The sequence below is a fragment of the Carcharodon carcharias genome, chromosome 18 (genome assembly GCF_017639515.1).
Source record: "Carcharodon carcharias isolate sCarCar2 chromosome 18, sCarCar2.pri, whole genome shotgun sequence".
In the NCBI taxonomy this organism is placed as follows: Eukaryota; Metazoa; Chordata; class Chondrichthyes; order Lamniformes; family Lamnidae; genus Carcharodon; species Carcharodon carcharias.
The window spans coordinates 47,111,251-47,121,594 of record NC_054484.1 but is presented as its reverse complement, the minus strand read 5'-3'; positions in this window follow the sequence as shown (position 1 = coordinate 47,121,594).

Sequence of the window (10,344 nt, the reverse complement as noted above, 5' to 3'; positions counted from 1 at the left end):
TTTCCCTCTTCACTGATGCTGCTAGGCTTGCTGAGTATTTCCAGCATTTTATGTTATTATTTCAGATTTCCAGCATCTGTAATATTTTGCTTTTGTGCAAAATTTAGAGAATTCTGTTATATTTACAACAATATAGAGAGACATGGATGTTTAGTCACTCAGGGAATCAAGGGATATGAGGAGCAGGAAGGAAAATGGACTTGAGGCTGAAGATCACCCATGATCATATTAAATGGCAGAGCAGGCCCGAGGGGCTGTATGGTCTACTCCTATTTCTTATATTCTTATTTGATAAAAAATAAAAAAAATTCATAATAAAGTATAGAAAGTTATAGTTTATTCCATCTATGAATAGTCTTCTGAACTCACCTGTTTATTCTAAGTATTCACTTAAACTCAACCTCCTGTTTTTACAGTGATATGATTTTAACCTGTTTGCATCGTTCTTAGAGCAAAAGCATACATATTCAAATATGCACCTGGAGCTCTACTCACTGGTGATGAAAACTTTAACATTAGTGTTACCAGCCTTAGATACTCTCTTGGGTACAGTGCTCTTGGTCAATCCTGTAAGTGTGTTGGGAATGTCATACATTTCAAGGTGGACCTATACTGCCCACTAATCACATGATACTATACTCCAGTGATGCAACAATAGGATCCTTTGCAAGCATAATTCACATGTCTGTTTATCTGCCCGTCTCAAATCTCTGAAGGTGTGTGTTGGCTGCGGACTTTTTCCTGACCAGCTTGTTTCCATAATTATTCACTGCTCCCAATGCAGCTTTACCTTCTGCAGAAAGCTAACTTAATGGGCAACTTGAAAATGGCATTCTTGGTAAAATTTATAGGGTATGACCAGTTAAAACAAAATTCCTTACAGCCTTTAAAAATGTTCAAAAGACATTTCAACCTGCTGACCATTAAAAAGCACTTGTTGAAATCAGGTCAGATATAAATTAAGCTCCTTTTTCACAAGTGAACAAGCAATAGTCAAAACAATTTCCACTTGCTTCCTACTGTGGAAACTCGGGAAAAAATAATAAGCTTCACACTTTTAACTTCTGTGAGCTGATGCACTTGTTCATAGTGTTACTTTTCTTTCCAGACTACCCCTAACTAATCTGCACTTTCTAAATTATGGGAGAGTATAAAGGTCAGAATCAAGTATGAGACACAGATTTATGGACTATTTCTTAATGTTTAGAACAAAGAACCACAGCAGAATATTAATGCTGAAGTTGAGATAGCTGGTAAGCTAGCAATGAGGGAGAACTTAGTATTATAAGTGCCATCAAATTTGATATGGTGGTATTGGAAAAAATCAAAAAATTAACATCTCATTGATTAAACTACTAATTAGCTTTCAGAAACATTCTAATTTGAGACTGAAAGAAATGAAGCTTAATGCTTGGGCAGACTAGAGCTCTGTGGTTTGGTTATGTCTAAAAATGTAGGCATTACGTGGAGAAAACATGGTAAATATTTGGTCATCTTCCCTAGTTGTGCAGTTTAGAAAATTGGAGTGCTGTGGTAACTTCTAGCATTTGATCCTTCTGCCTAAAACTTTCATCTGGCTGCATTTTGCGTGTGAGAATGCTTGCACATATTTTGTGTCATAGCCTCATCATGGTTCCCGATATGCACAAATCATTTAAGTGAATACCTGCCACAGTTTCTGTCTCTTGTGCCGGCACTGCATCTTTTCCCAACAAAGCCCATTCTGAATGTGATGGGAGTTTTCAATGGGGACAGATCTTGGATTGTTTTTGTTTCAATACCTTCAGTATTTTTTTAAACAATTTTTATTACACATTGTTTTCAAGATTTCTAAGATATCAATATGAATTTGGAATTTTTTGGTGAGATATTTTTAGTTTTATGTTGCAATAAATTGTTTTTTTAGCATCACCTAAAGAAAGTTTTGTGTTGTTCCCTAAGTCATGGGAAAGCAGACAGTAAACCATTCAGTTAGAGAACAGGGACAGGTTAAAAAGTGGTATTTGAAAATAAAATTTTCCATTAAGCACTTTGTGGGAGCTTAGTGAAGCTCAGAGTCCCAGGGTGGGCACTAAATCAAGTAACGTTTATGTCCAGGGTGGTTTTGAGGTACCCAAAATATAGTATATTATGGGGAAATAGTACATGACAGAAGACATGTGAATGTATTAAAGAAGCACCTAATTTAAACTGGTTGCATTTGGCATTGTGCCACAACTCTACCTTCCTGTCTTCATAAGCCTACCAAACAAGGGCCACAAGGAGCCAGTGTCATGGCTTTACCATCAATTGCAAAGAATCCTGCAAAGTAGACATGGAACTGCCAGTTATTGCTGAGCTTACTTCAGTCTTTACTTTTTATACCTCAGGTTTATTGCAGGCAGTCAGGATACATTGGAGTGCCAAAGAAGGCAGACATTTCTTGCATACAGTTTATACAGCAGAACTCCTATTTTACTAGCCATGAAATGGTGTGATTAGATGCTCTGCTTCTCAGTCACTTCCCACTCTACTTCATGACATGCTACCACCTTAAATTTCTCTGAACTTTTATTTTTTGCCTATTTCTTCTCCCTCTCCTGCCCTTCAGTCTTGGCAAAAGCTGACTGTAGGTTGAAATGCCTTTTGAACATTTCTGAATGTTGTAAGAAATTTTACTTCAATTCGCCACACCCTTCAAATTTTGCCAATCCCATTTTCCAATTGCTCATTAAGTTAGCTTTCTGCAGAAGGTAAAGCTGCACTGGGAGCTGTGAATAATTATGGAACTGAACTGGCCAGGAAGGCGTCTTTAGCTGGCACACTACACCACTGGCAGAGGTAGAACTACAATTTTGCTATTTTGGGCTGGAATTCACCAGGACTCAGAAAGCTACTGTTTGGCCTCTATTTTAAACTCCAGGATGAACATGGTGGCTTGTTTGAACTGATTGCGTCTAATTTAAACCATCTCCACAAAAAGACATGTAGTACTTGAGGTAATGTTTTGCACAGCAGAATTATCCTGGTCCAGACATACTCACAAGGTAGCACACCATAAACATGAAATTACCATGTGCTTGGCCAATGACATCATTTTTCTTTCAAATTAAGGATACTGTAGCAAACCACATTTTCATTAGCTTCCAGATTTATTTTAATGCCCTGTATTAAATAGACCAACCTTTTACATGTTATATATGGGCTGTAATATTTTATGGATCCAATCTTCTACATTACCTATTGGGAGAATAGATTTTAGTCCCCTTGCTTGAGGAAGATATTTGCTAATTTTCATTAACATTCAACTAGGTACAAGGAAATTGTTATAAAAAATGTGGCCGAGATAGATTAGTAATTTTGTAGCCTATATAGCTTGACCATCATAACTTGGTAGGTTTTGCAACCCTTTTTGTAAACTTAGAAACTATTATACTGGGAAAGAGATACTGTAAGGAATTAAATTCAACATTACTGTTGCAATTCTGTATAGCTGGCAAAATTTTGTTTAATTTTCTTCTTTATCAAGTCAAATTCAAATGCTAGCTGTGACATGGCAGTGAAACATGGTCCCAAGTATGTAACTAAGACCAAACTTGAGTGGAGAAAAAGAGGAACTGTGGAGCAGTTTAAAATATAAAATGTAGATATTTTTTCTTTGTGTGTCATTGCACATGACTGATCAAAATGTTGCATAAACATGTTATCTGCAGCTGAAATTTCTCTGTGACTTTTCACATTACTTACAACTATAATACAGAAAAGATTCTTCTAAGAAAGATGAGATACAGATCTTCAAATTTCCAGATTTTGTACAACAGGGAAAAGCTTTAGTCTCTAAGAGCTTAGTCAGTTGTGAATTTAGGAGCTTTTCAGATTTCCGTTTACTCTAATTTTGATTTTATCCCCTGCTTCATCGGGCACTATTTCCTGATGTAAAGGACTGACAGGCTTCTAAGTCCACTGCTGCTCTTGATCTGGTTGGCAGGACTTTTTTCAGAGCACTCAAAGATGATTCCCCAATGTTTTTTCCTATCCTATGGAGAAGTGTCCGGTTCTTGTTCAACAGCTCCTACTGCTGGCACTCTTACACTCAACAATATATACTCAACATTCTACCCATAAATAAACAGTGGGCTGGATTAGAACAATTGGTCATCTTCTAAATCTATCATGGATTTCCACAGAATCTTTCAGATTACAAACTTCCCTTGAACTGCTAACTGAGTGCATACTATGCACATGTGGATTAGATGAAAAGTAATAAAATATATAAAAATTTCAAGAACTTTATTTGACGATAGATTACCATATTCATAATCATCTTTGCTTTTAAGCTAAGAACAATAAAATATACACAACAAATAACATACATTATTGTCGAAAGGTTCATGTTTGTATCACAAGAAAGACAACTTAATGACTCCATGCTACACTTGCCACTTAGAAATAATGCAGTTGTTGAGAAACATCTTTCAAAATTTAAAACATTGAATGCAGTTCTTTACTAAGTAAAGTGCAAACCATAAAGCTGTTGCACAGCAACAGATCTTATTCTTCAAAACAAGGTTATAACTACATCATCTTTAAAGCCTGTAAACTACACTCAAAGTAGAAATAATTTTCCTTATATCAATACACTTATTTTTTGGTCCATTACAAAAAATCTGTCACAATGTACAGTACAACAGAGGCATAACGCTTGGTATAAGTGCCACAACTTGATATCCTTACTCAAGTATTTTTCTTTGAAATAATGACAAGTATATAAAACTTCACAATTCATTTGTCAGTACCCATGCAGTACATATATTTTCAGTTTATACAAATATCTCTTTAGATTTCATTCTTGATTTGGAATCCATCCAAACCAAGGGGTATTATAGTCTGCCTGTCTTTCATAGACTGAATTCATATTCCATGTTCTGAAAGAAGGCCACTTTCCTGCTCACTTGCAGTGGACAGTTAGGAAAATGTTCAGAATTAGTAATTTTACAACATAATCTGATTCAAAAAATGAATTTTTGAAATGTTCCTCCCTCCCATTCACTATTACAGATATAACCTCTAAAACAAGCTCGTTGCACACACAGAAAGTATATACTACTTCAGCTGAGGATGCATTTTTTGTGTTTTTTTGTTATTTAAAGCATTAGGTTCCTGCATACATACACAAGTAACTGATCGATACAATGTGCGAAAAGATCTGTTAGCATAAGTGGTCATTTGAGTACATAGTTTACTTTTTTCAGCAGTAGTGCTGGGATAATACCAAACAATGCTCAAGTATAAACTACAGGCTTGCAGCAGCAATAGCAGAGCTCGTGATCATGAATACACTTAGTCGTTATTTGACATAAGGTTAAAAAACCTGTAGAGACAACCTAGTTTCACTGCCTTGGACCCAATTTTAATATTTTTTTGAAAACAAGACCAAATTGCTATAATTGTAAAAATCCTTACTTCACTTTCAAGATACTCAAACTAACTTGTATTATACTGTATCAGGTTTATTTATACTGGTTAATATCTTGCCAAGTCCCAGTTCCCTTCTTAATCAGCAGTGATGTAGCATAATAATTTGAGTTGTATATAGCTGCTCTGCCTTTCCCAAATCAATTACCTGCTATACTGCACAATTTCTAATATTTCCAATAATGCATTGTGTATATGTTGCATGTAACTTTATGTGAGGTTTGCTTCTAAAATATAAAATAGTGTTCCTTAGTTCCCTAGTTCTGGCTTTGTGAGATTGATTAATGTAAATACGTAGAAAGTGCAATTTTTGTTTTTGTCCTTTGGTACATTATCATGTGCAAACAACTTCATTGTATATTATTGTAACGATAGCTTTCTGTAAGGATAGTAAATTTTTGCTATTTGTGGGTGTTCATGGTTTTGAATAGGTATTGAAAAAGAAATCATCATGGTGAATTAAATTTCACTGTAGGCACAAATGTGGTTAGGTGATCATGACGTTGTCAGAATGTTGTAAAAATCCAACTGGTTCACTAATGCCCTGAGGAAAGGAAACCTAATGTCCTTACCTAGTCTGGGCCATGTGTGATTCCTGTCTCACACAAAGATGGTTGACTATGAATTGCTCTGTGGAGTGGCCTAGCAAACCACTCAATTCCATTAAACCTCTACCAATGGTTCAAGAAAAGACCCAATGCCAAAACATTCTCAGGGTAAATAAGGATAAGCAATAAATTCTGGGCTTGCCAATGAAGCTCGCAGGCCAAGAATGAATAAAAAAACAAATCATCCCAGAAATCTAAAGTCTGTCCTCATATTGCGTAAATTGAATGCAAATCCAAAACAAAATGTGCCCTGAACCTGGCACCCAGCTCAGTGGAGTACAAAATCTCACACAACAGGAGTGAGTGAACAAAACACTACTTATTGATCAAGGTTCATGGTACCTGTTGAAGAGGAAACTATGGATGAAAAGGTTTATAGTTGAGTTTTTTTTTAACCATGGAAAAGCTCCATGTGAAATAACTGAGTTTTTGAGTTTTGCGTACTTTTTACAGAACTTGGGGCAGGATCTTCTGTTCGCATAAAATGACGCACAGTGACGTCGGGCTTGCGTCCCGATATCACTGCGTATCATTCTGATCTTCCGTTCGGCAGGTGCGCACCGGAGTCAGCTGCACGCCCGCCAAACTGTCAAAGGCCTGTTAAGGCTATTACTAAACTAATTAAAGCAATTGTTAGGGCTGCCCGTCCAACTTTAAGGTTGTCGGGCAGACGAAGAGCCCAGGCGGCCTTTGCATTTCACATGAAATCTCATCCACAGGCGGGATGAGGGTTCATGAAGGGTTTATTAATTAAATAACATTTTTATTAAAATTCATAAACATGTCCCAGCTCATGTGACACTGTCACATGAGGGGACATGTCTGAATAATTTTATTTTTACCATCTTATGCACTGAACGTAATCTCCCTGAGGCATGGAGCAGCCTCAGGGAGATTTCTGCGCTCTTTCACATGCATGTGTGAAGGAGTGCAGGACCCGACTCTCCCTCCTCCCCCTGCCCGCACAGGTAGCGCGGGCGGGCATCACACTGGGCGAGCCCTAATTGGCTTACCCATGTAAAATGGTGGTGTGCAGCCGATCGCGGGCGGCAATTGGCTCTGCGTCCGCCCGCGCCTGCTCTCAACAGGGAGAGGATTCTTCCCTTGAATACTGTACTGACCATCAATGGGTCTGAATAGTTTTAAACAATGTACTGTTTTGAGAACTTACATATAGATTACGTTCATAAATTTGATGAGAAAATGAAATTATAAAATAAATATGCATGTTTAAAATTAAAGTGAAAAATAGAAATGAGAGTAAAACAAAAAATCGTGACAATAAAACAGAATGAAGAAATTAAAGAACAGCTGGATGCTGTAGAGACAGGATTTAAGTTAAGGAGTGTTAATAGTTTACCTTGCTGAAGTTTTGCACTGTGTGGAGGTAAATTTCACCCTCATCTTTGGGCATTAAAGTGACAGTGTGGTTACTCATCCCTTACAGAACCAATTCTTTTGATCCATTGACTTCCTTTGACATCCTTTGGTTCCACTGACCTCAGTGGAAATAAAAATCAGATAGGCAATCTGCCTCAGCCCATTTATTTGTCCATGTGATCAAGGTTACAATGGCCTCCGTTATATTCTTAGCTGATTCTCATGTGGCTATCAGTCTTCAAACAAGTGGTGTGCATATGTGCTTTCTTATGACCGATGACAACAATCCTTTCCTTTTACTTTCACCTTGATCCTTAATTTATATTCTGAATTTACCATGTTATATTGTAACATGGCAATCGACTTGGTCCAAAAAATCCACAGGCATACTCAGATTCCTGCACCAACTTTAGTAGAATTGTTGAAACTAAATTGGGCATAGGATATCCTGGATGCCAGCCTCGCACCTCTGTTTTGGGGACGTCTTGTGGCGACGGAACCTGTACTCAACCTTTACAAGGGCATTGTCATGGAATGGTGGAGGGGTGATAGACACCCTATACATCAGGAGTTCTTGGGCAGAATCTCCTGCCACCTGGAGAACCGGCGAGAGACCCATGCTGCCTCATTTTGGGAAGGTCCACCTAACTGCTTGACAATCAGGGAGTAGCAAAGTCCTTGGAGGGCCTTACCCTGGCATCAAGATCCTGGGGTGGAAGTCTCACCTACCAAGAGCTGCCTGCCAATCAGAGGCTGGCAGCTTTTGTGCTCAGCAGTTCCACTGCAGAGGCCATGGCCGCTGCCGGAAGGACAGGCACTAGAGCCCCGGGATTGTGGAGCGATCCAAGCTACAGGTAAGTCGTGGGGGGGAGTTTCGTGGGGCAGGGGTTGCAGGGAAAGGAATGCAGAGCAGGAAGGTGGGGGGGGGGGGGTTGTTGGCAGCAACCACCCCCTCAATTGGGCATTGATTGCTTTTTGATCGATAGACCCCCAGCACACCCACACCCCCAGCACCGACATCAGAGTTGACAAGCTGGATGCATTGATTTAGCTATTGTGAATGCTGTATGAAGACAGACCCACCTGCAGCTAGGTTAATACTTAACTCTGGTGGACTTGGCGGTGTTCTGGCCTGCCACCATCCTGCCTAAGTACATATCCTTCCCTCCAAGCTCACCACCAGCGACAGTACAAGATTCCAACCCTTGTGACCTGTGCCCTGAAACAGTCAGGGCAAGCATGTCTGGTAAGATGATATCTTGGTGGATCTGGGGACCACCCAGGCTCCAGGTGGGGATTGTGCAGATGGGCCTCTGAGTCCCTTGGCCATGCTGTATCGACAGGACTTTCCAACCTTACTGCAAGGTTAGATAGATGCCAAAGATGCACCCATAGCATCATAGAAGTTCACTCACAGGTGGTATATTAAGGGACATTTCACTGACCACACAAACGTTTGTAGGGTTGGCAGTGGAGAACTGGGCCAGGCACATGCTGGAACTTAAGCTGAAATGTGCTGACTCATGGATTCTCAGCACCCTTACCTTTACATAGTCTGTCTTCAGTAACAAAACATTCCAAAGTGTGTTATAGGGAAACCGTAGATACCATACTAGACATAGGAAAGAAGTTAGAAAAGGTGACCAAAGGTCAAAGAGGGAAATTTTAAGGATGCCTTTGAAAGCTCTGTGTGGTCTTTGTTCATTCTCCAAGTCATGGTGTATTCTAAAGGGAATGTCTACTAGCGCAACCATGTCTGGGAGAAACTGATTTATGCAGAATCCTTGAAATCAGCAAAAGCTCCTGCAGCATTTGCCACGCCACTCCCTGTAGACATGTGCAACCTGAAACAACTATGAAAAGCAGCAAACACTTGCAGAACCATAGCAACAGTGAGAAGAAATCAATCATAGCTAACCTGCATGTAGTTGCTGATCTCTTTGAATAGCGTGATAGAGTGGAGGGTGAGATTGGGTCCTTCCTGCTGCTGAATCAGTGTTTAGTTATGCAAAGTTAAGAGTGGGCACTAGCTGGAGCGATGAGCTCCAAAATGGCACTGCTGGTGTCAAATCAACGTTGCAAGTTGATTGACATCATGATTTGCCTACTCTGCATACCTCCAATGGTTGTTCACTGCGCCCTTGCCAATACCTGCACCAAAACAGCATCCAGCCTGATTCTCTCCACATGTCCACATCCGCCACAGATGTGATTCTGGAGCACTAAGTGCACATGTAGCGCACATAGAATGGGAGCAAAGAAGCTCAATTTCTCACCCCTAGATGTTTCAAATGGTTAAGATTAGAATTTAAATTCTGCACTTTCACAATCTGGTTTGACTTTAATATAGCATGCATTGGTCAATCAAAGAATTGTCCTCCAGGCTGCTGAGAAATGATCAATGTACACTGCTCAATGGCGTTGTTTGAATGGCTGTCACATATAATCATTAAACATGACTATGATCACTGTTACAATTTGATAGTTATTTTACATTGGATGATAGGAAATTTCTTCTAACACTACGCATGACAAGGCTACTTTGACTTTGTTATATATCAAGTTTCAAGTTGATATGTCCAATTCAATCAAGAATTGATATTCAGTGACTGAATTATGCAATTTTCAGGTGGGGTAATCTGGTAAAGAATATATGAACATGCCAAAATGCATAATCTTGCAGTTCAGTAAGACAGAAGGTAATCACCCTTTTTTGAAAAGGGCTGTCATATTACTCTCAGTCCTGCAAACAAATGGCCTTACTAACTTGCATACTGTCTGAATACAGGGAGAGGTTTATGGGCTTCTCATACCTGTAAAATACCAGTGTCTTCAATTGACTACAAACAAATACATTGCAATGATACCATTCACAACCCAGAGCACATATGACAGAGTTTAG